Here is a 25,238-nt window from a genome sequence, read left to right on the forward strand (position 1 = left end):
GAAGCTTTCAGAAGCTATAAAGTGTTTCAGTAAGTTCTACTGCACTGTTTATGTAGAAAAAAACATGAAACAAACATTGCCAAGTATTTAATGAAAATCCCTTACATTACTGAAGCCTCTCTCCTTATCAATGTGCTTTCAGAAACTGGACACACCTGTCTCAGATGACATAATCATATTGTAACTGAAAACACTGATAAATGGTGGCTCCAAAAAAGCCATCAGCTCTGTCTTCAGTGAGGTGATGGTTTTAGAACATGTCAGCTCACATTTCTGAAAGTCAGTTTGCAATAAATTGTGTACTAGACAGATACACATTATCTAGACAGAATCATAGATGATTTGTTTCAGAAGAATTTTCAGAAACAACCAGCACTGTTTCAACCTCCTCATTTTATATAAATAACTCCAGATACATTTACACATACTCATATACACAGGGCAAGAGTATTCTCACTGTACACTGCCAGAAAGGGTAAAGCAGCTTCCTGGTAACTCTAAGTCACCCCACAACATATATGTATATAATAAATCTATTATGAGATACAGATTTAGCCAGCCAGGAGCCCCACATCACAGACACTCCAACTTAGCTTTCCACAGAGGAGTCAATGGCATTGCTCACATTCAGAGTTGTTAGGAGGCTTTTTGTCTTGAGCTTTTCCAGTGAGTAGGCAAGGGTGTTTTCCCGTGACAGTCTATTTTAGGTTCACAAGCCAGCCTGCTCTTTCTATGTCTTATTTCAAAGCCGTGTCAGCAAATTCCTCATCCCAGCCTCTACAGTCCAAAGGTTAGTCCTGCCAACCTTCCCAGGTACGACAGATGCTCACCGAAAGCTTTTATAATCTTACGGATATAAAGCCCATTAAAAATGCAGGTATTTTTCCAATATAAAAATGGGCTTTAGAACTTCTAATGGAGCTAAAATAAGCAGCAGGTCTGACTGCTGACTTGGCGCTTTTCCCTTTGCCAGACCTCTGGTCTCTACAGGAGATCGGTGCATCTCTTCAGTCTCTGGAGAGGCCCCCTCATTTTCTCTCACAGGAGCTGAGTACGGTGCTTGTACTCTGCTTGTGCTAAGATGCTGCATGAGCAGCTACATCCCAGTATCAGTTTTCTGTTTCTCCCTAGCTCTCTCTTGGCAACTGTCCCTTTCCTCAAGCAGAGCTAGCTAAGTGGCAAGCAGCTCTCAGGATGGATCTCCACACCTACACAAAACCCCACAGGAAACAGCCTGCATTTGGTGTGAATTCAAGGTGAACCGTGCATAGAGCTGTTTGTAAGATGATGTAGGAAGAGAGGGCTTTGGTGATTGCTTTCATCATTGTTTTCCTACCAGACTTTCTGTTTCACACTGGTGCTGCTGCCCTATTTATTTCTGCTACTTTCCTTTTCCCTCTCCTTTTAGTCAGGCCTATTTCATTTAAACTCTTTCTTATTTTTAGCTCCAACTCTCCCTGCACTGTGCTTTTCCCAGGCAACAGTAAACATATAAACAAGTCTTAGAGCCAGACCCTGAGCTCCTGTCTCCATCCTCGCTGCTCAGTCCCCTGAGCGAGCCCCCGCGCTCTTCGGGCCGGCCCGGCTTTCCCGCGTGAGGCAGTGGGGTGCTCGAGAGCACGGCTGGGCAAGGGGGGAGCGAGAAGCATGGCGGGACCTGCACCCGCAGCCTCCTCACCGCTCGGACATGGGCCAGGAGTAGCTGCTCAACCTCAAACCAGGCTGGCTGCCTTCAGTCCTCATGTCCTGCGTGGCTGCACCGGCCAACGTACGCTGTCTTCTCCCGGGCTCCGAGAGGCCAGGACCAGCCTGCTGCACCTGCTGAGTAGCAGGCAGAGCTCCCCACGGGTCCTGCGACGCAAGGTTACGCTCCTTCAGCCTTTGGGTGGGCAAACCGCTGAACCCAGCAGAGGGAGGTGAAAGCTGCAGCGTGGCCCTGGGTGAGCTGGGATCGGCACGGACACGGACACGCACCCTGCCAGGAGCAGAAGGCCGAGCCAAAGGTAAACCCAGCCCTCCAAAGAGCATGGCTAAAAGCCGATCATTCCTGATGTGGGGAAGTCTTGCTCTCAGACTTTAGCCACGTATAAATCAGCTCGTCTGTACTAAAGCAGCGAACCCTGCAGCAACCCACGTCCTGTACCAATGTTATTGATTAATGAAACTACAAACCTGTAAACAATACTCAGAGGGAAGGATGGCTGGGCAGGGTATCGCAAGAGGAATCATGGTGTGTGTGCCAGCTGCATGAAATGTGAACTCACCTACCTCAGCCGAGCCAGAAGCAGGAGTCAGCGGTGAGCACTTCTCCGCAGCAATCGGCTTCACCACTTCAGCTCGGTGCTTGGTGCCTTCTTCAAGAAGTCCTACATGGAAGAAAGGAGAAACAAAACTAGTCAGATATTAAACCACATTCTCCAGATGAGAATAGCAGTTGCTTCTTTAATGAAACCTCTCCAGGGAAACCATTCTGAGTTAGCCAGAGAAGCTGGCAGGACCCCTCCTTACCCTCCTACACCTGCTAGTGCTTGACCCTCCCTTTTCTTATGCATTCTTAAAAAAAAAAGGAAAAGGAGAGAGCAACTGAGAAACACGAGAAGCCAGCAGAGCATGTCCCAGGCAATGGCCCGTTGTTCTGTTCTTCACATTGGACTTAGTGGAAAACAAACCGAGGGCTGAAGATACACCCAGCCAATAGTAAATCTAAATACGTTCGCTCCCCTTCATGCTCCTCAAACCACTTAGTGGTTTATGGTAGTTTTAGATTTGTGTGAGATGTAACTCCGTAAAGCAGTGCTACCCCAGGACTCCCAAAGCACATCCATTCCAGCACACTGCTCTCCAGCTCCCTAACATTTCTGAGCCTGTGAAAAATTTAGGTGTATACTTAAGAATATCCAGGCATATATGAGCCTACAGAGATGCAATTACAGAGCAGAGATCATTTCGATCAGGCAGCTCTAGATTTACCACTGGTCAAGTTGTTATCATGAACAGACCATAACAAATTCTCAGCTTGGTGACATCAAGTCACCGCAGTGGACATACCTCACCAGAAGCAATCTCAAAGTCTCTGGGCCTTATTCACCACCCAGGGATGCTCCTCTGATTTCAAGAAAAATATGAACATGACTGAAAACTAGGAAGTTACAATCTTCTCAATAAAAAGTTTTGGTTTTTGGGTGGTGAAGCACCATGTATTTTAATACTGCTCTATAGGTAATGAGTCAAAGCTTAGTGCCTTGGAGCCAGGAGGAATCTGGAACCCAGGGAGCTGCACAAGAGGAATTCTGCTTAGTCTTAAACTATAGTAGTTTGTGTATTGTGGAGTGCTAAGAGGGCAATGATACAAGTTTAAGAGACCATTTTTCAGACTGCCCCTTGCTCTAAAGCAGCCACAGCAAAACTCATGGGCAGCACTAACTACAGCAGTAAGGCTTAATAAATAGCAAGTATAGTCTGTGTGACTTTTTTTCAGGTTTTTTTTTTATTATTTTCTCAGGAATATTTTACAAGAATCTTTTTTAAACCTCTAACACCTGCTGAGATTAAAAGCGAATGTTCTGGAACACATGAAAGACTTGAGCAGAAACTTTTCCACTTTGAAGTAGAACTGCACAGATGAAGTTTCAAAACAACTTTGCCTTGCACCTGACAGCGTTCTCACCTTCAGCTTGTTCAAGTCCACCGAATACAATGAACTGGCATGGATAAAACATTTCCCAGAAAAGGAAAGGCAAGAAAATGAAAAGTCAGGAGCAACAAAGTTGGTCAATTCTGGTTTTGCTGTAATTCTACCAACTTTACATCAAATTAGACTGTCTGGGGCTCCAGTTCCCAGCCCAGCAGAATTGTGCAAACCATTTTCATTAGCAATGAATATTCATATGCCAGACCAATACACTAAGCTAGAGTAGCTGAGAGGGAGACACACAGCCTGAGCTGATAGTACACAACCATAAAATGCAGCAGGTTGACAACAGGACAGACAGCAAGGGAAAGGTGATGTCTTGAACTGCTGCAGCCCTGAGAGAGAAACTCAAGAGCAGGGTTGGGGAGCTGCTGCCCCAACTCCTACAGTTACAGCTATGATAAAACAAAAGGGAAAAATCGGAGAACCGTGTTCCTGCACATACTTCTAGGCCTCACCTTTTGGCTCAAAACTTACTGATTTTAAAAGGTTATTTTTCCAAATGCAAATCAGAGATAGAAGCAGCACCATGTACTGACAATAATGAATTTCAGCCTCTATTTTTTTCTAAGAAAGGCAAACACTCCTGAAGGAAGGAGCCTTTCCACATCAAAACTGTCACAAACCCTATTTTTTCACTGAAAAAGCTATCCTAAGTCAGAAATTTTCCAACTGGACTTATTCAGCCAAACCCATTGAAAGTCGATTTTTTCCCAGTGCCTTTGGCCAGAAAGCACAATGTAGCATAAAAAAACAGTTCTTCAAGACAGCCTTTAAATTTATGTTATCAAGATCATATTGAGGAGATGACTATTCTTCCTGGAAAGTGCATCTGTGGTCTCTTGACTGCAGTGGTCTCCAAGTTATGCATTTGTTCCCAGTTCATTACTCTTGCTAAAATCATTTCAAATACTGTGTAACATCAGATGCAGCCTTACAAAGGTTTTAAAAATGTACACCACCTCCCATGAAAAAGGCCTGTCTCAATCAAATCGAAAGGATAAATAACATACGTGCAAATGGAAGAAAAAAGGAAAAGGGAGCTCTGCAATGAAAAGCGTATCGATAACATCGTACCTTGAGCAAATCATTTTAAATCTGAATGTTGGAGAGCGACTCTGCCCTTGGCTGCCTGGCTCTGTCCTGGCGGCCCATGCAGGGCATCAGTCCTGCCTGGTATTCAGCTTGCAGGAGCCAGGGAGCAAGGACTCTGTGCGCAGAGCATCTCGTCTAAGCAGCTGCAGCTCCTGGTGAAACAAGGGGAGGCCCAGATCTCAGAGAAGCAACTGTTATTTTAAAAATACAAGCATCAAAAGAAAAAAAAAATACCAAATTACAAGAGCATCAAGGAGAAGGGCTTGAAGTAAAAATGATTCAAGCTTAACTCATGTACAAAATGGAGTCTGAAAATAGGGAGCAAGAAATATCCAGCAAATTAGATCTTACCACAGCAGGAATCAGATATCAAAACTACTGAAAAACAAAGGTTTTGAGAATGAGGGGAATGAAATTATAAAAAGTTAGGTTAAACCTTCAGTTTTAGGTCTCACTTAAAGGATAGTATTTCCTGCAACATGAAGTTGAAAAACTCCCATTTAGATCAATCTGGCATTAGTTTGGAGGGAAAGTAAACCACCAGCTGCATCGCCAGGGCAGTATGGGTGTCTGTCAATAGGAGGGCTCCTATCCAAGTACACGCCAGATAGTTTGTAAGGCTAAAAGACATCCCAGATCAACATGGCTTCTCTTCCTGGTCTGTATTTCCAAGCAGAAAATATAGATCTCTGAGTCCCAAATACTAGTCTGCTTTTTCTTTTCCAACCCCTTTTCTCTGACACTTTGCTTACGGCTTCCTGCACATACATCATGCTAACACAATAACTTGTTTTGACGGTGTGTTGCAAGATTATTTCCATACAGTTTAAAGCAAATGCTAGAGAACACAACTCTCATTTCAGCAGTCATTTGGCAAGAAGAGAGGTGTATTTGAGGATGGATGGCTTCTTTTTTTGTCCCCCAACAAGATTAGAGTGTGGATAACTTCTTCTACTGCTCCCAACTACCCTGGTTATTTATCAACTTAGGACAGCAGTTCAAGCCTCGTGACCAGAATCTGTCTCTTTTCTGTATTTCAAAGGCTGCCATTCTGGCATTAGAGCTGCACCAAAACTGGAACCACTTATGTATAGCTTCCACCCTGAGTTAGTTGTAACAACATGCTCTTCCGAAGAGTCTAGTATGTCAGAGCCGAGAAAGCAAAGATCAAATGGAATAAACAGTTCTATTCTCAAGCTGACATTGCTGGAACATATTTTTGCATACTGTCTATACATATAAAGAATTACTTTTACTGTCAGCTTGACTTCTAGCTTTTTATCTCAAAAGCAGAAGTACAGATACAGTTCTAAAAAGAGAGAGACACACACAGATTTATGGCAGTCTGCTAAAAATCAAACTGACTCAAGCAACGTGCACAGTTTAATCTGCAAGGAGGTATTCTCAAGGAAAAGTCTCTCCCCTCTTTGATCAGCGGCTGCAGGTGATGAATGCTCTGGCACTGCCTAACACAGCAGGTTCTTGGAGTCTATTTACTGTGCAGCCAAGCAGAGCCAGCTCAAGGCTTTCCATCAGCGTAGACAAAATCCACTTCTGATGTCCAGGGATGAGAGGCCAGGGACAAGCTGCTCCAGCTGCAGGAAGGGGAAAGGGAAGGACGTGGGGCGAAGAGCTGTGGGTCTGGAAGCTGCAGCGGACAAGGCCGCTGCGGCACGACGGGGCAGGCCAGTGCTCACACCTCCCTAGCACTGGCAGCAGCAGCCTGGCTTGCAGGGCTTTGGCACGGCAAAAGCAAAGGCCGTTTTACTGCCTCCTGCAGCCTCCTTACCCTGGCAGCCGCCTACTGCTCTTATGCCTGTCACCAGCCCTGCAGACACGGGCAGATGATGACGACAAAGCAGATGGGTTTCAACAACCCTTGGAGGTCATTCATGTCCCAGGGCCCAGGTGATATCTGTATGGCATCCTTATGCATCTCCTTGGTGCCCTTAAATGCAGCAGGACAGACCACGGAAGCAAGGATTACCTGAGAGTGAGTCACCTCGCACTGTAACCGTTTAGTCCTAAACATTTTATGTTCTTAACTTTCAGTAAACGTTATCCATGCCTAAATGGTATTGTGCCATTTTATTAATAGCTAAAAATCAGCTGGAAAACCAATATTCTTTCCAGTGATAAACTCAAGTGATGAAACCTTTATTCACAATTGTATGGCTAAAAGAAAAATCCCATTTCAAGCTTATGCTTTTGGTTTGACGCAAAACAAAATAATGCTTTTTGTTTCATTTCAGCTTACGTAAAACACAGCTCTGGGTTTGTTTTCATTCAAAATAATGAAAACAGAAGACTATTTTAAGACAAAGCAAGATGAAAATCACCAGTTCACTTCCAGATATTGATTTAAACAGAAAATTTGCAGGTAGCTTTTCTGAAAGGAAAACCCAGCTTTTTATTCAAAGCCAACATCCTTCTGTGAAATTTTTTACTGCTACTGTGCCAGTAGTAGAACAAGCTACAGGACTCTGCAGCTCTGAAATCACCCCCAGAGGGGCCTTCTCCACCCTTGCTACACACACACTTCCTCCAATCCTTCACCTCCTCTAAACAAGACTCCCATGGTGGGGGGGAATAGTACTAAATACAAAACAGCAAAATATAAATACAAAGGTGCATCACAGATAACTGTTCCCCATGAACTGCTTAAGTAAAACCACATTTTTACGTGTTTAAAGGAAGCAGGAAGCCTCTGCAACGTTTAGAGCTTTGGGCAGGTGTATTTTGTCCATTGTCAGGTTGCATCTGAAGGTAGGAAAAGAGATGAAAAACAATCAGTGACCAAGGTTGCCAAAACTTGTGTCCTTTTAACTAAACATGAACACAGAAATCAGAGAAGTAGATAACTTGGATACCCTTGAGAGATGCAGATTGGGAGCACTTTTATTCTTTTTTTTTAATTTAACAGCTTCCAACTAAACTGTAATTGTAAACATTTTTGCTGGAAAAAATTGCATACAGGAGCCCATCTGGATTTGTTGATTGAATTTTGGGCTTCATCCACCACCACTGAAACTGAGAAGAGCTTTGCCATTAATATTCTCTATGGGTTGAGCAAGCCCCAATATTCTCTGAAATCTGTTTAAAGATGAAGAACTACCTAAAGAGCCATTTCAGCTTAATTTCGATATTGTAAATGAACATACATTAAAAAAAAAAAAAATGTCTCCAAAAACCCTACTTTAATCCCCCCCAAGACTTGTACTTTTTCATGAGCTAAACTGAAAGCTGTTTGGCGAAAGAGGTAGGTGTGGAGATGACTCCAACTCTCCCTCTGATGCAACCACAGGGCTGGAGCATATGTGACACTGATGAGAAAGACCAACTAACCTGCAGCAGGCAGGAGCCCTGGCTGTGGTGGGAGCCCCTGGCTGTACTGAAGCAACCCTCCTCCCACGAGATTACCCTGTTTACGAGGGGACAGATGCTGAAAGAGAAGCAAGGAGACTCCTTCCAAGTCTCCTAGATTTCAAAGGCAGAAGGAGGGCCCTGATCCTGCTCTCCATGGTACAGCAGGGCTTCCCCAGCAAGGGAGAGCACGAGAGGCAGCATCTGCAGGTAGTAAGGAAACAGTGCAGGACTGGCTGCAGCTGCCTTGTGCTGCTTCCCCTACAGGAAAGACGTCTCCACCTCAGCTAATCCCTTTAGGCAGCCCTTATAGTCAAGGGCACGGGAAAGAAGTCCTTTACAAAGCGATTCAGCTGACTAGTTCGAGAGATCTACTTCAGAAAAAGACAAAACGAACCACTGAGGTAGCTATTGTTCTCCACTGAACATGCCGAGTCAAGGTGACCTGCTCAGATTGCAGGCACCTGCACTGGCTCAGATGGACCACGCTTAAAAGCAACTGATACAGTAAAGCAGCAGCACGCACAGTAAACCTTTCTGTTCCCCTCCTTTTAATAAGGAGCACCGTAAACTGCCGTGAAGTTAACAATTACCCCCCACCTAGTGGTGGGATTGCATTTTTAAAATGTCCCTCCCGTTTTCAGCAACTGCACTGAAAATAGCACCACCTTTCAGAGAGATGCCCAAAATGTATGGCTGCGAGTACAGCAAGTGCCACAGACTAGGTCTCAGAAACTGGAATGAGTCCCTGTGGCTTCCAATCATCTGCTGTAACGCTACTTGTCCTTTGCAAAAAGGTTAAAGCCTACAAAAAATAGATATACCATAGTCGGCATTACTTTCTTATTTAGAGACTGGCTACTAGCAATTGCCTCTTTATGACTATTGCTTTTGATTATTTCTAGCTCCTTTAGAGTGCCAAGCACTCTAGTGCAAAAGGAGGGCACATCCTGCTTGATTTTGGGGGTGTTCTTAGTGATTTGTTAGACTGGAGCTTTCAAAAGAATAAGTTTGTTCGTACAAGAAGGAAAAGTTCCCAACGTTAATTTCCTAAGCAAATGTGCCTGCCATATATACCCTTTTGTACTGGCTCTATGCTCCATGCACTTTCTTTCTGGCTATTAAATACCAATTGATTCAAGTGCATTTAACCATCTGTGGCCCTAGGTAAAGTTCTCTCAAGTCACTAGTCTGAACTGAAAGACTGAAAGATTGAAAGACCAATCACACACATCTGAGAATTTGCAGAGCACAGAAACCAAAAAATACATCTCATGCAGACCATAAGCAATACTTGGAAAAGCCTATTACAAGGCTGAACATCTAAAACTAAAGATAATACAGATTTCAGACAATTCATTGTGGGTGGAAATGAGGCCTGATGAGCCAAAAAAATACTTTTAATTACCTACCTTTCCTTCCTGGCTCCCCACAGTGCTCAGTACATTACTGTAAACACATATGCTCACAGCTAACTGCTTAGCTTCCCCGTGGGTATGCACCAAGAGATAAGTCCCAATACACCATATAGCTAAGTATTTTCAAGATGCAATCAGATAAATAGACATCTAGCCTAATAACATTTTAGCTGGTCAAAATACAATTCAAGTATTCTCCAGTAAAGCTATATAATTCTTGCTGTCAGTTTTGCAACCATTATGCATTTGTTCTCCTAACTCTTTTCTATTTTCTTGTTCCTTGCCTAAAAAAAGATCTTTGCAAACAAATACAACTGGCCCAAAATTTATTCTCCCTCACTGACTCCAGATCCAACCGGGACATAGGTTTTCCAGCTCTCCTATTTGCATATTCTTCTGCTGCTCTCCTGTTTGCTAAGCAAGTCCTGGGAAGCCAGGAGGAGAAAGAGTTTTCCCATGAAAATTAAATCAGTTTTCTCTCTTTTCTTTGCCTCATGTGAGAGAAGATTCCAACATTTTACACAATATAGAAACAAACTATTTATGTGGCAGGTCAGAAAATGTGCTGTCGTACCACAACTGATGGGGTTTTTTAAATCTGGTATCCAATTACTTTCATACTTTTTGGCTTTTCACCCAATGGCATGATTCCATTCCATCAACTTCTGTGCTGACAGACTTTCATTAATCTAGTTTCAAAATAAATAGATGCAAAAGAAGTCTCTGATCCTGGGCACAAAATTGCCTTTGCCAGGAGTTAAATTCAAAATCAGAGCGAACAAAGGAGGCAGCTGCTCCCGTGCTTCTTACGCCAACAATAATAAACACTTAAAATGAAACTAATTCTACCCGAAACAAGCAGAAGCCACCAGATCCTCAGCCTAAAACAATCAGTGGAACTGAAAGTATTACGTTAGCTGGCAAGTTTTGCTTCACCCTCACCTTGAATTACTGTCCTTTTATCCCCAAGACCTGGGAATCCTTACAGAAGTAAAGATTGCAAATGCCTGTATCAACATCTGCCTGAAGCCTCATCTTCCCACAGATTACAGCTAGCAACGTTCCCCCTGTACAGCTCAAAGCCAGTGGGATGCAGGGAAGACCTCACTCTCACATATTCCTCCACGCCTCCTTCGGAAAGTTTATTGTGGCTTTGCTCTTTAATCAAAAAAAAAAAAAAAAAAAAAAAAAAAAAAAAAAAAGCTGCAGCAAAAGTCTGGCATTTGTCACAGACCTAATGGGCATCAGAAGCAGGAGAAGTTAGTGAAAGAAAAGGCCAAGGGTACGTGGAGAGATCAGTGTAGCAAACCCCACACTAGCTGGCAGGATCATATAAGCCTGTCCTTAAAGGGCACATCTGAATTTCTCCCTTATGGGTTTTCAATACCCCTTTCAGTGCAGACATTTCTTTCAGCCGAACTGTCAGCCCCAAACTATTCTGATTTCAGCCTACAGCTTGGCTTTAATGGGATGCACTTTGGGGACTGGCAGCCTGTCTGCAACGTGGTAAACAACAGAGCACCAGGCACCAGGATCTGGCATAGGCTCCTGCAAATGTGTTGCCAGGTGAACATGTGTGCATACAGCTCTGTGACAGCAAGGCATTCACTGGCAAGTGGCTAGATTTAACTTGAACAGGCAAGAATTAATTATTTATTTTTCAATTGAAAATGAAATTTCGCAGACATTCTCAATTATGCTTGGACGTTCCTGCACAAGGAAACAGAGAGAAACGCTAGGTTTTCCAGTCACCAGCAATTAATTTGCTACTTGCTTAGCCTGTAGCTTCAGGAACAGGATGGCACCAGGTAGCATTTTACTATTGCCAGTACCATACTTGGCTTTTGGACTGTGCTCTGGATACTGTGCAGTTAACTGCAAAGGAGATGTCTCTACACCAGAGGGATGGCATAGGCAGATCACTGTCCAAGCCCAATGAGATATAGCTGTCCTGGGGGGGGGGGGGAACAGCCATACCCAATTCAGCACAGAAAGAAGCTCTGCAAGAAGGAGTCAACAAAAAGGGTTTTTTCACCAAAAAGTCTTCAGGGAACCCAAAAATAGTCATAGGATCCCAAAACTGGGATCTTGATTAAGCATTCAGATACTGCTAAAACTCACTGCCTGAATTATTTGTGCTCTAATGCTCAAAGCCATCAGACAAGATGGCTTTGCCGTTACAGAAGTTGAACTTTAACTTCTGGAGATCCTTGTGTTTCAGAGAGTAACCTCTGGAGCATTTAGGGTGCTCCCCTCTGCAGAGGAAAGAGTGAGCATCATTTGGAGTCAATGCTTGGTGATGTCTCCGCGGGCTTTGACTATAAAGGCCTTACCCCAAGCTGCTGTTTCAAAACTACAGAGACTAATTGAAAGGGAAGGAAACTGAACCAATGCAAATATTCTCCACTCCAACCTTTCAGATAACCCATGGTCATGGTTAAGTCTCCTCAAAGCACAGGATGCTTATTACCTCAGGAGAGCCCAATGACACCACTCTTTTCTCCACGTTTCTCCTCCTCTGCAAACAAAAGCATTACTAAGCACACAACGCAGCTGGCAGCAAAGCCCACTCTTTTCTTCACTAACTTGCAGCATGCTCATGAACTCCCTTGCCCACAAACCCTTTTCTTCCTATGCGCTTCACACAAACCCTGCCCTACACACACTGTCCCTTCACTTGGCTAACATTTCCCCTCCAACCACGTGGCGTCACAGACATTTTTCCCCCACGTATTTCTTCCCTTACCACATCTTTCACATCATGAAGAAATAACATTTCCTGGCCACAAGACTGCTGTGCTCTTTAATAAGATGTGCTTTCACTTGTAAGACCCAGACAACTCTTCTTAGGCCATTTCTGTCACAGAAACAAATCCCTGCAAACATTATAGCCACTCCACACCAAGCTCCTGCCTTTGGATTGCAGCTCTGTGATTTTAGAAAACAAGCAGATGGGCATACTCCGAGTAAACCGCAGTGATGAAACTAAAATCCTCCACCGATCAGCAGAAAAGAAATGAGGCAGAAATAGCAATAGGAACAGGTCTGGAACATGACTTGGAGAAAGCATTCCCTAAATGAAAAATATCAGCCTCCATGAAAATATGAGGCCCATAAGAAGGCAGAAATAACTAGGGTTCTTCTACCAAAATTGTCTGTGATGTCCAGTGACTGGTCCAAGGACTACTAATTCTGCTCCTAGGGCTGAATAGGGCTCCTGTAGCAGAGTCGTTCCCCTCGTATTGCCGATGGGAAATGGAAGAGGAAGGCAGGAGTGACGCTGTGCTGTAAACCTATAATGGAGGTGGACCTTCACACCAGCCACCGCAACACAGATATCCACCATGGTCCTTCAGTGTATGTGTCCATACAGTCATTTCATATTCAGACCTGACTGATAACACCAATTGTTTTCACACTGGCCACCATAAAACAAGCTGTGACTATCAGATATTGTCACTCAGTGTGAAATTTAGGGGAAAGACTAGACAATGAAGAGTTTTGTTGGCAACTCCTAAGCCAAACAGTCTCTTCCAATGAACCCCTGTTGGCCAAAGGATCTGTGCAAGTTCATACAACATAAAACATTTAAATGCCAAAAATAACATAGAATCACTGAATCACAGAATCAGTAAGGTTGGAAGGGACCTCTGGAGATCATCTAGTCCAATCTCCCCGCTCAGCAGGGTCACCTAGAGCATGTTAGACAGGGTTGCATCAAGGTGGGCCTTGAATATCTCCAGAGAAGGAGACTTCACAACTTCTCTGGCAACTTGTTCCATGTGAGTCCATAAATCCCTGAGATACTGGATGTGAATTCTACTTCATGGGAGATAAAATTTCACTTAGAAATGGATAAATCAGATGAAATGTCACACTAACTTTTTGTCTCAATGGATATTTCATTCTGCATTCCTGACCAGTTAGATTAAAAACAAAAAGCTGAATTTTTCTTATAATTTTCATAGTAGGATCAGAAATAAAATCTCTTACTTTAAAGACTCACTTCAGCTAACAAAGTGATGGAAACACAATATAGGTCTGTAAAATACATGGGTATACACGGTCAAGAAATCAATGATAACTTTTCATGTCATTTGTAAAGGGAGAATCTAAATGGCCTTTACAAATAAAGTTACAAGCTCAGAGAGGATGTGGACAGTAGCAAACTTCCTCTTAATCACCTCAGAATAAATAGGTCTAAAAACAGGACTTCTTAGAAGACTTTGTGAGCCAGCCCCAGAGTTTTGACAATTTCAGTGCAAACCAACAGGTTTGACTACATTCAAAACCCTTAGACAAACAGCAGAAGTCATGATGGCATCTCCTTCCCATTAGCCTTCTTGCATGATATCTTCTAAATTCTGAATCTCTCTAACCTCCCATTTAAACACAAAACTTTTTTTTTTTTTTTTTTTTTTTTTTTAAGCACAAAAATGCAAGGGGGCACCCTTGCTCCCTGAATTTATTAGACCTTCCTCATTTCTACATGTCCTAGTAGATGCTGACTCCTGTTTAACGGATTACATTACTATCATGGAGTGCAGACATACATGCAGGAGGCTCTCACGAGAGCCAGCTGGAGCCAGCTGCAGTGCTGTGCAGAAGCTCAGGCTTATAAAAATTCTGTTGTGTAACACAGTCAATGAAACAAAACATCTGGATCCTGAATGACACCAAACATCATTGTCTGGTTCACTTAAAAAGATAGCCCATGGCTCCAGAATTTATTTCCATCTATGCTCCAGCAGGACGTTAGCAGGTTGATCTTTACACACAGCATAAAGTCTTCTCTCATGCCATTTCTACACCTGAAAAAAGTGTAGGCTTAATTTTGCATTTGATTTCTGCTAGGGTAGGAAAATAATTCAATAGCACCTGAACATCATCTTTACTAGACTTTGTATATATAAACACACATATACGCTGTAAGATTTTGGTTCCTGTACAAAATAGGTCTACTGCAGCAAGGCAAGCCTCCTGAATGCTGCCCCACTGGTAGCTATTAAACAAGTTTTATACTCCCTGAAGGAAATGGAGAAGCCTGCACAGTCCAAGCACTAGCAAAATGTGGACCTATGGATCTAACTAGCCTCAGGGAGCAATGGGGCATACTGTTTCACAGACAATCTTAGGCATTGCATAAAAACACACTGTAAAACTACCCATAACAATGCCTCTATCATTACTATCTCTGCTGTAATAGCACCAGTGCAAAAATGACACTCCCAGTTCTTCCTATTGTGAAGTGAAACTGTTCATTTTCTGTTTGTATACATTAGTCAGACTCTCATCTGGGCTGCCAACAGCACAGTAATTCTACAATGCGATCTGTGGGATATGTTATATCCTACAGATATGACAGATTGGGTTTAAAATGAAAGTCCTGGTGGAAGCAGACAGACAGTTTTCAGCAAAACAGGAACTAGACTAGCTGTCTCAAGACTCCTGCCCTCCCTTCTCCAAAATGTATACTCCACACAACACAATTCCTGCTAAAGAAAGAGAAATGACCAAATGATCTTTTTAAATATAGGTCATTCATTTAGTCATAAGACATTAGGATAGCCTGGGAAGTTCTGGGCTAGAATGACACAGGTTGCACAGTGAGGAAGAGAGAATGAAATCTAGATCATTTGACTTCATTAGTATCCTGAAAATTGCTAAGCAAGTCAATGACCCATAGCAGCTGCAGGATGGTACATACCATTTCACTGACCAGCCAAATTACTACTGCACTTGAGCATTCCTGTGGCAAAGTACAGAGTAGTGTAAGGCAACAGCAACCCGTCCTACCAAATGGAGCGCCACCAGTGGTCTTACTGACTCGAAGGCAATGATGCGTAATTGTAAGATACCGCATGACTGGAACTCATTAAACTTTATTGTAACTTCCAAGATCCTCAGAAGAAAACGTACAATTAACTCCTTTTCACGCTCAGACGCACTATTACGGTTCTCTACCTTCACTTGCATGAGTTACCCACACAGGCTGCTGTAAACATCAGTTTGCTGCAAGAGCAGAGTACAGATGTAAATCAATAAATGCTGATACTGTTATATTTTTAAACAATTAAATGTTCTTTTCATAAAACATCAGCAGCCACTCAGAATTCAACTGCAATCAAGTGAGAGCCATTAATGACTAGACATGGCTTGTAGGTGCAGTTTTGAACACAGTGATGAGTATGCCATCCTCAGTGGCAGTCCTCCGAGCCCTTGACAAAATATCCAAGCTGTAGTGCTGAGGCTATAGCTGTTCCTAGCTAGAGGAGCAGCACTCCTTTAGAGCAGCAGCAGATTTCAAAGTCCTTGCTCTAGTACTGGTCAATAATACATAGAGGGGTGACGAAGCTTTACTTCTTCCCTATCCAGACTGCATTTATGTCTCCCTCTTCTCTCCCTTCAATTGTACTTTGGAAGAGTCACACAGGAGAACCCTGGGATGTTTTTTCTCTTTCTCCCCTACAGTTGTTTCCCATCACAAGAAATTATAAAAAAAAGGAAACAAAAAGCAGACTTTTAAAGAACATAAGCCAAGTCCTTGGGTAGTAAAAGCTGACTGACTTCAAATCCCATTTTTCTTCAAATGAGGAGCTAATCATATTCTTTGATTTGTTTCCTCAGACAAACGAAGATCTAGATTCAAGGAATGTATCACTGTGGCTACTTTATAGAAGTCATGCAGTTTGCAAACTAGCATGGTAGATGCACATACAAGAGCTGTGCCTGTGGGAAAACAAATTATTTTCTATCTTTCCCCCTTCTCCCAAAAGAAAGCAATTAAATACATCAGGCTAGGATGTGTCTTAGGAACTGGATGGATACAAGGCCAGTACTGAGAAATATAGTCACAAGTGGTACCCCTCTCTGAAAGTGCTCACTGCCCAATAGCTCCCACTGTCCCTTCTGGGAATAGCCAATAGCATGAGATTTTTCTCAAAATCTGCCCTAGAGCATTTTGCACAGCTTTATTTGAGGTAAAGTCATCTGAGCTCCCAGTCAGACCACTTAATGAAAGCAAAATCTTGACATGTTACTAGGCATTTCAAATTCCCAGTCAGCACTGGCTTGCACCACTCTATCAAAGATGACACAGATGCAGCCCTAGTCAGAAAGCAAAAAGATCGGACACTTTCATCTTGGTATTCTACATTAACAGACCCCAGCTCTGCAATGGGAAAACCATGAGCTTCCTCCAGTAGCTCTTAAAGGGCCCTTATGAAATGACTGGCTTCAGTTTTATTCCTGTGAGCCCATACTACATCGCAGTGATAGCAGCTGGCCCCATAATGAACTTAGCACAAGATGGCCAGACCTTGGCAACTGAACTGTTTTCCCATGGCCAGGTGTTACAGGTAAGGCACAGCTGGGTAACTGGGACTTCATTTGGCCTCTTCTTTTGCTGCTACTGCATGCAAGGGAGAGAACCTCCCCTCCAGACTGTCCAAACAACACTCTACCTGTACAATAATACTTGCAAAACAGATGCAAATCCACCAGACCAGCAAAGTGAGAGAGAAAAACCCTCCAAAGTTGTACAGTCTGGTGTGATAATGGTTCCCAAAGAATTATTGCTCCAGGAAGAAGTGTTTGGGCTGTAACCTGGCACTGAGCTGGTAAATCATGAAGTAAACTATCTATAACCCAGTGTCATTCAATCACTCTACAAAAAGATTTATTGTCCACTTTGTGTGTTTTAAGGCGATAATTATGCTTACTTTGAGAATGTCACTATTTCCTAGTTTTATGGTTTTAAAACATTCACTGTAAACATTAAAAGTGTTATGCAATGTGTAAATGCAATGTTTGCCCTTGTTTGTCCTTTTAGTTTCTGGTGCATCCTATGCTTCATACCTTAAGAGGTCAGAGTACTTTTCATATGCTCTGCTGTTCCTGGTTCCTGAGGAAGCCCCAGATTCGCTCTTGTTGGGAGTGCAGAGTTTTCCAGATCCTTTTAAAAATCTACCTCTCACATTTAATTCTTACACTTTCTGGAAGCTGTATATGAACAAGCTTTGTCCTGTTGAATGACCTGTTGTCCAACTAGGCATAAAATTTCACAGATCTAGCATTTAACAATGTGTCAGTTCTTTTTTGTTGTTTTTTTTTAAAGAATTGGGTATTGCCTGAGAGATTACTGATATGAAAAGGCCCTATAATTTATTTCATCATGGATCAGACCCAAAGCCCAGTCTGGTATCCCATTCCCCAGTAGTAGCCAGTACTAATGCTTCAAGAAGAGATAAAATGCTCTGTAATAAAACAATAGCCATGTCCATAACACATTTTCTTCCTCACCTCAAAGAGGAGTTATCTTATGCCTCTGAAGAATATGGATGAAATAACTTTCTAGAGTATTTATCTCATAACATGTAATTTGAGGTGCTTTTAATATCTTCTTGCAATATCTGCAATAGCATATACCCTAACCCTCTGCCTCCAGAGCAGATTGCAAATTCAGAGCACAGGCAAGTGCAGAGAAACTTGAATTACTCTTAGCAGTAGCCATTACAGAAGCCTTATCCATGTTAAATTTCATCTGTTACTGTGCTGCCAAGACGCTTAATTCCTCCTAGAGTATTTAAACAAACCTGAACAGCTTTCACAGACTGAAACAAATTACCATGATCAGCAAAATTCTCCAGATCACTGTCTCTTCTCTTCTCCACACAGCTAATGAGGATACAGAGTACCACTGACCAGACCCACTCCAGCCTCAGAGTCAGCAGGCAGTGTGATACAGAAGGATGTAAAGCAGAAAAAAATGAAAGATTAGAAGTATCCCTCCAGGGTTTGTAGTCTGCTGGTTTGTTTTGGAGGGGTGCAAAAGCACTGGATAACTAATTTGGCTAACTGGATGGAGAGAAGTTAAGAGGAATTAATGTACATAAAGAATGGACATTAATTCATTTAAGGTTGAAAGTGTCTAGATAATCTGGCCTTGTATAAGATACTCATTTGTCTGCAAGCCCTAGAATCACTTTCTTGGTCTACTGTCAAATAGATACAGACACTATGTTAGCAAAAAGCTGTTATAATATGATCCTAAATAGGGCTTTTCCTAGCACTGAACATATCACATGGTTGAACAGAGCCATCTCAAGAAATAAATGTAAATAGAAAGTGCTCCAGGAAGTCATGATATTCTCAGATATGCAATTTAAGTGGTGGAGCCACAGATATTTCTCAGGCATTATTCTCCATTTTGTCATGATGGGAGCATGCTCATCAATACAATAGACTTTGGCTAGCAATGCTTGTATTCAGGCACAGGAAAGAAAGATAACCTATGGGGGACATACTGGATTGAATGGAGCCACCCAGGAGAAGGGACAGAAAGGGGCCTGGAGTTGCTTATTTCTTCCCCTCCTCTCCCTGGCCCTACATCCTCTTCCTCTCATTCTCTCTCATATCTCAGTACTGCATGTCTAACCAGACATCAGATGGGTCCTCTTCACTATCTGTGGATTAGCTGTGGTTTTACAATCTACTGTGTGCTCTGCAACCCTCAGTGCTTTACAAATTTGAGGCCAAGACCTCAGTACAAAGGCAAAGCACACTGCAGCCATTTCCCTGAAACAGTGAAAGTCTCTATGTTGAGAGAGGAAAGTAGGTGAACACATCCTTTCCTCAGTTTCCACAATCTATTTTCATTAACAATGAACTTCATCTCTTACAGGTGACCTCATATCCTTCACAGAATCACAGAATGGGTAAGGTTGGAAGGGACCTCTGGAGGTCATCTAGTCCAATACCCCTGCTCAAGCAGGGTAATCTAGAGCATGTTACACAGGATCCTGTTCAGGTGGGCTTTGAATATCTCCAGAGAAGGAGACTCCACAACCTCTCTCGGCAACCTGTGCCAGTGCTTCGACACTCTCACAGTGAAGAAATTCCCCCTCACGTTCAGGCGGAACTTCCTGTGCTTCAATTTGTGCCTGTTGCCTCTTGTCCTGTCGCATGGGACTACTGGAAAGAGTTCGGCCCCATCTCCTTGACATCCTCCCTTCAGATACTCATACACATTGATAAGATCCTCCCTCAGTCTTCTCTTCTCCAGACTGAAGAGGACCAGCTCTCGCAGCTGTTCCTCAGAGGGCAGGTGCTGCAGCCCTCTGATCATCTTTGAAGCCCAGCGCTGGACTCTCTCCAGTACCTCCATGTGTCTCTTGTACTGGGGAGCCCAGAACTGGATGCAGTACTCGAGATGGGGCCTCCCCAGGGCTGAGGAGAGGGGCAGAATCACCTCCCTCAACCTGCTGGCAACATTCTTCGCAATGCACCCCAGGAGACCATTGGCCTTCCTGGCCACAAGGGCACATTGCTGGCTCATGGTCAACTTGTCATCCACCAGCACTCCCAGGTCCTTCTCTGCAGAGATGCTTTCCAGCAGGTCAGTCCCCAGCCGGTACTGGTGTATGGGGTTATTCCTCCTAGGTGCAGGACCCTGCGCTTGCCCTTGTTGAACCTCAGGAGGTTCCTCTCCACCCAACTCTCCAGCCTGTCCAGGTCTCTCTGAATGGCAGCACAGCCCTCAAGGCGTATCAGCCACTCCTCCCAGCTTGGTATCCTCAGCAAACTTGCTGAGGAGGCACTCTGTCCCCTCATCCAGGTCACTGATGAAGAAGTTGAACAGGATGGGACCCAGTACTGAGCCCTGGGGAACTCCACAAGCCACAGGCCTCCAACTGGACTCTGTGCCACTGATGACAACCCTCTGAGCTCTGCTTTTCAGCCAGTGCTCAATCCACCTCACTGTCCACTCGTCTAACCCATGCTTCCTGAGCTTCTCTGGGAGGATGTTATGGGAGACTGTTGAAGGCCTTGCTGAAGTCAAGGTATACAACATCCACTGCTCTCCCCTCATCTCCTCCTCTACCCAGCCAGTCATTCCATAGTAGAAGGCTATCAGATTGGTTAAGCAGGAGTTTCCCTTGGTGAATCCATGCTGACTACTCCTGATCACTTTCTTTTCCTCCGTATGCTTGGAGATGACATCCAGAATGAGCTGTTCCATCACCTTTGCAGGGATGGAGGTGAGGCTGACTGGCCTGTAGTTTCCTGGATCCTCCTTCTTGCCCTTTTTGAAGACTGGAGTGACACTGGCTTTCTTCCAGTCCTCAGGCACCTCTCCAGTTCTCCAGGACCTTTCAAAGATGATGGAGAGTGGCCTAGCAACAACATCCGCCAGCTCCCTCAGCACCCATGGGTGCATCCCATCAGGGCCCATTGTTGTGGATGTCAGGTTTGTCTAGAAGATCTCTAATCCTATCCTCCTTGACCAAAGGAATGTCTTCCTTGCAAAGACAAGGTCAACCTACCTAGGTCCACCTATGCAGGAATGGGACTGCGCTCTCTGTTGCTCAGGGTCCCCCAGCTTTCCAATCCATGTTTCCCCTGTGAATGGTACCCAGGTGTGCAGGCAAGTAGCCTGGGCTGTGGGCCACGTGTTTGAAACAGCCCTTCCTCAGAGAGGCTGTAAAAATGAAAGTTTCACTTGAGAACAGTGGGGAAACACTCATTACCTATCAAGCACAACAAGCCAGGAACTCTGACCCACCAGCACCTATTAGCAAGAACTGAAGCCTTCAAAACAGCCCTTTGCTGGATCTGATCAGCAAGTTGTATTTCCCACAGCCCCATCATCACACAGGCTACAGCCGCCTAGTATTATTTTAGCACAGAATTTTAACACTGCCCCTTATCTGATCCAACATCTCTTTTGAGATGAGATATGTTGAAGGAGGTCCTGTCATTTCCTCAGCTCAGCAGTTAATCATGCACTAGCAACTTAAGCAAGAAAAAGCTCTGCAGTCACAGACAGTTTTTCTTGAAAATCTAACTGTCACAGGTAAATCTACCCAGAAAGCCCTGCACTAATAAGTGAGACCTTGACAGCTCTGCCCTGCTGTAATGGTTTAGCTATGCAGTGAAAAACAATGCAGCAGAGATGAACTTTGTTATGCAACTGGTGCCAACTTCACATCCTTGTAACCCCTTGGGGAGGGGAGCAAGAAGGTGACAGTAGCCCAGACAACAAACACTTATTGGCTTTAGATATGGGGGAAATCACAGAGATGGGCTTGGTGCTATGTGTCTAGAAAGATAGTGCTTGCCATGTAGCACTGACAGCAAAAAAAAAAGCAACACAAAGTAAAAACAGTAGCCTCTTGGGGGAATTCCATACACAGATGCCCAGCACAAGGTGTAAGTTTGAGCCCAGGCTTGACCTGCTGCATGCAGGGGCCAGGCCACCAACCAGGCCTCGAGCATGTCAAGCAGAGAGACTAATTTTCCTCTGCTCCTGGGTCCACAGTGCCAGCCAAAACCAGAGAGAACAGCTGGCCTATTGACTGATGCAAGTGTGAGGGTTTAAAATTTTTAAGTGTCTTAAAATAGATGTCTTAGACCAGAAGTGCCTGAGTGGTCCTTTGTTCTAGTGGATCCTGAGGCCACCCAATCCCACATCACCTTATGACACCTCACCAATATGTTTCATTGTCATACTGAGCAAATTCTCCTATGCTGCAGTCGTACCTCAGCACCCTTGTCAAGAGATCACAGAATCACAGAATGGTTGAGGTCGGAAGGGACCTCTGGAGATCATCTAGTCCAACCCCCTGCTCAAGCAGGGTCACCTAGAACACGTTGCCTGCAACCCTGTCCAGACAGCTTTTGAGTATCTATCTCCACAGATGGAGATTCTTCTCTGGGCTACCTGGTCCAGTGCTCTGTTACCCTCACCACATAGATTTTTTTTCCTTATGCTCAGACAGAGCTTCCTGTCTTTCACTTTGTGACCATTGCTTCTCGTCCCATCACTGAGCACCACTGAGAAGAGTCTTTTGTCCAATCCTCTTTACACCCTCCCTTCAGATATTTACACGCATTGATCCTCCCTCAGGTTTCTCTTCTCCAGGCTGAAAAGTCCCAGCTCTTTCAGTTTTTCCTTGTATGAGAAATGCTCTGGTCTCTTAATCAGTTTAGTAGCCCTTCACTGGAGTTGCTCCAGCAGCTCTAGATCTCTCTTATACTGACAAGCCCAGAACTGGATGCAGTACTCCAGATGTAGCCTCACCAGGGCTGAGCACAGCAGCAGGATCACCTCCCTCCACCTGCTGGCAACACTGTTCCTAATGCACCCCAGGATAACATTGGCTTCCCTGGCCACAAGGGCACATTGCTGGCTATGGTCAACCTGTCACCCACCAGCACTCCCAGGTCCTTCTCTGCAGAGATGCTTTCCAGCAGGTCAGTCCCCAGCAAAACAAACGTGTCAGGAGTGGGATTCGAACCCACGCCTCCAGGGGAGACTGCGACCTGAACGCAGCACCTTAGACCGCTCGGCCATCCTGACTGCCGGTAGCACTAACTCTCTCAGCTTCGTGATGTAAACTAGTACCCAGTTTTTCATTATGTGTTCCTATTTTATTGTTCATAGCCATAGAGAAGTTTTTCAAAACCTCTAGAGATCTTTCAGTTAGGTCTCCACTGTCACACAGAACAAGCCCAACACAAACACTTGAGGCCAGATTTACCTTGACCACCCCAAAGGGGCAATCTGCAGAGCAAAGAGGGAAGCTGCAGGTTAGACTGAGGCGGACCACTTTTGTGGCAGACACCCTCCTCTGTGTTCTGCAGCAACAGGCCACCCAGCCAGGGCTACTGGATGGTTCAACAAGAATGACATGTAGCATATTTCCTAGCAGTAAAGCCCAGTTAAGTGAAGTAAATAATCTTTAACAATTGATGTTGTGCGATTGCCCTAGATTCCCTTAATTTGTTGTTTTTCAAACTGTTCTTAATCTTTGGAAGTATAATGCCCTTCAAAACCGTTATATTCTGTCCTTGGTCGTATGAGATTCCCAGTACCACATTTTTCCCCGAATCGCTCCCATCCCCCTGTTTTTTTCCTATCATGACTGGAGACACATTTCATTTTCCTAAATCCAATTCATATCCATACACACAGAGCCACGCTGCCTACAGTTCCCTTTCACCCTTCAGTGACAAACCTCCTCCAGACTAATCCTCTGTTCCCTCACATCCCCTATTTCCCATGCCCAAGGAACAGATCCACTCTATTACTCTGCCAGAAATGATCACTGCCGCCTTCATGCCAATAGCTTTTTCTTCACCCCACGAAAAATGTGGATAAGGAAACGCCTTGACTTGGTGGCATTCGAAATTGGTCCACTGATAGCTCTTCGAGCCTTTTGCTCTCCAAAATCATTGACATTTATGTAGAGAATCCAGTCATACGCAGCAAGAACCAAAGGCACACAAGACTGAGAGGGATTTGTTAAACTATGCAGACACAGTAACTTGATCTGCTTTCAGATCATTTTATTTTGTACACCATCCCACAGATACTAAGTCTCTGCCAGAGGAGAAACTGACGGGTACACAACAGAGTGAACCCAAGGAAGGCAAGACTGAAAAGCCAGTGTGGGAGAGAGGAGAAGAGAGAGATGTTTTCTTGTCATATCCTAAATACAAAGAGGTGTGAGACGGAAATCAATGAAAGCAACACGGCAAAGCACTGTCTGACCCTGAGCGATAGAAAAGAAATCACTCTATGTGGTAACTGCAAGAGTGGGCATTCCTGAAAAACAAAGAAAATCCAGTGCTGTGAGTGCATATGCATTTTATCTTTGCAAGATAAACAGGGAATTAGTGTGGTGAGTTGGAGGGGGGAGGTTTCACCTTTTCTTCAATATTCGTAGTACCAGCCCTGACAGTACAGCTCTCTTCAGTCACAGTGAGTTGAAATCAATTATATTTTGTCATGTCTTCATGTTGCTGAGCAGTAACATATATGATCCTGCACATACTGGCCAGGCCTTCCTCCCTGGCCCCCCTCAGTGCTGGAGCAGCTCGCATCCACCAGGAGAGGGAGCTCCCAGTTAACTTGTTGGCTGCACTGGCGTGTCCAGGTGAGAGACATCCTTTCCAGGTTTTCCAAAGAGTCTCCAGTAAACAATGAAGCACGTTAAATTCTTCACAAATCATCTGCTAGTGGTTGAAAGGAGGCTGAAGATGCAAGGCACTCTCTTCCCTCTGAAATTTGATGAATTTGGGGGGCCTAAGTCACCTCCTTAAAGCTGATGCATTTAACAGGAGGCTATTTCAGAGACTGCTGGTATAGAGGTAACTCCGCGCTGAACACATGGGTACCTCTGGTGGAGGACCACCAGGCCATCGGGTGTTTTAGCTGCCCTGCACCACACTTCTATCAGTTTGGCTTTACTGTTCCACTGGGGCTCTGTTTCCTCAAGTCACTCTAAAAAAAATAAAAATTTACCTGTGCCAATATTACCTTGTCCTCATTTTTGTCAGAGACTCTCACCTCCTGAGTTTTCTCATGCGAGAGACTGCTGGTTGCACTTCTCTTGAAGAATGTGAGGGTTGTCTAACTTTTTTCTTTATCTGTAAAAAACAGAAGAATGCCAGGAAAGCTCAGTGGAAGAAATTACTTTTGCACTGAGTCCTGAAAGCAGGTGTTGTGGTCACAGAGAAAGCTCTGTCTCCTGACCTCAAAACACCATGACCCTTGGCCATCACTGTTCCTGTGGAAAGAAGCCGTGATGAGTGGCAGTGAAGGCAGGTGGATGCTACCATGACCGGAATGGAAGGCAAATTCCTACTCGCTTGTTGCAGGTCATGAC

The 25,238-nt window shown here is 44.1% G+C and overlaps 1 non-coding gene across 1 annotated transcript; it reads right to left on the minus strand.

The window, feature by feature from the left end:
• Positions 1 to 22,844: 22,844 nt before the first annotated feature.
• On the minus strand, positions 22,845 to 22,927 carry TRNAL-CAG (transfer RNA leucine (anticodon CAG)). The gene has a single exon. It is a non-coding gene; the product is annotated as a tRNA-Leu (tRNA).
• Positions 22,928 to 25,238: the final 2,311 nt, after the last annotated feature.

Source organism: Rhea pennata, chromosome 1, assembly GCF_028389875.1.
Source record: "Rhea pennata isolate bPtePen1 chromosome 1, bPtePen1.pri, whole genome shotgun sequence".
Taxonomy (NCBI): Eukaryota; Metazoa; Chordata; class Aves; order Rheiformes; family Rheidae; genus Rhea; species Rhea pennata.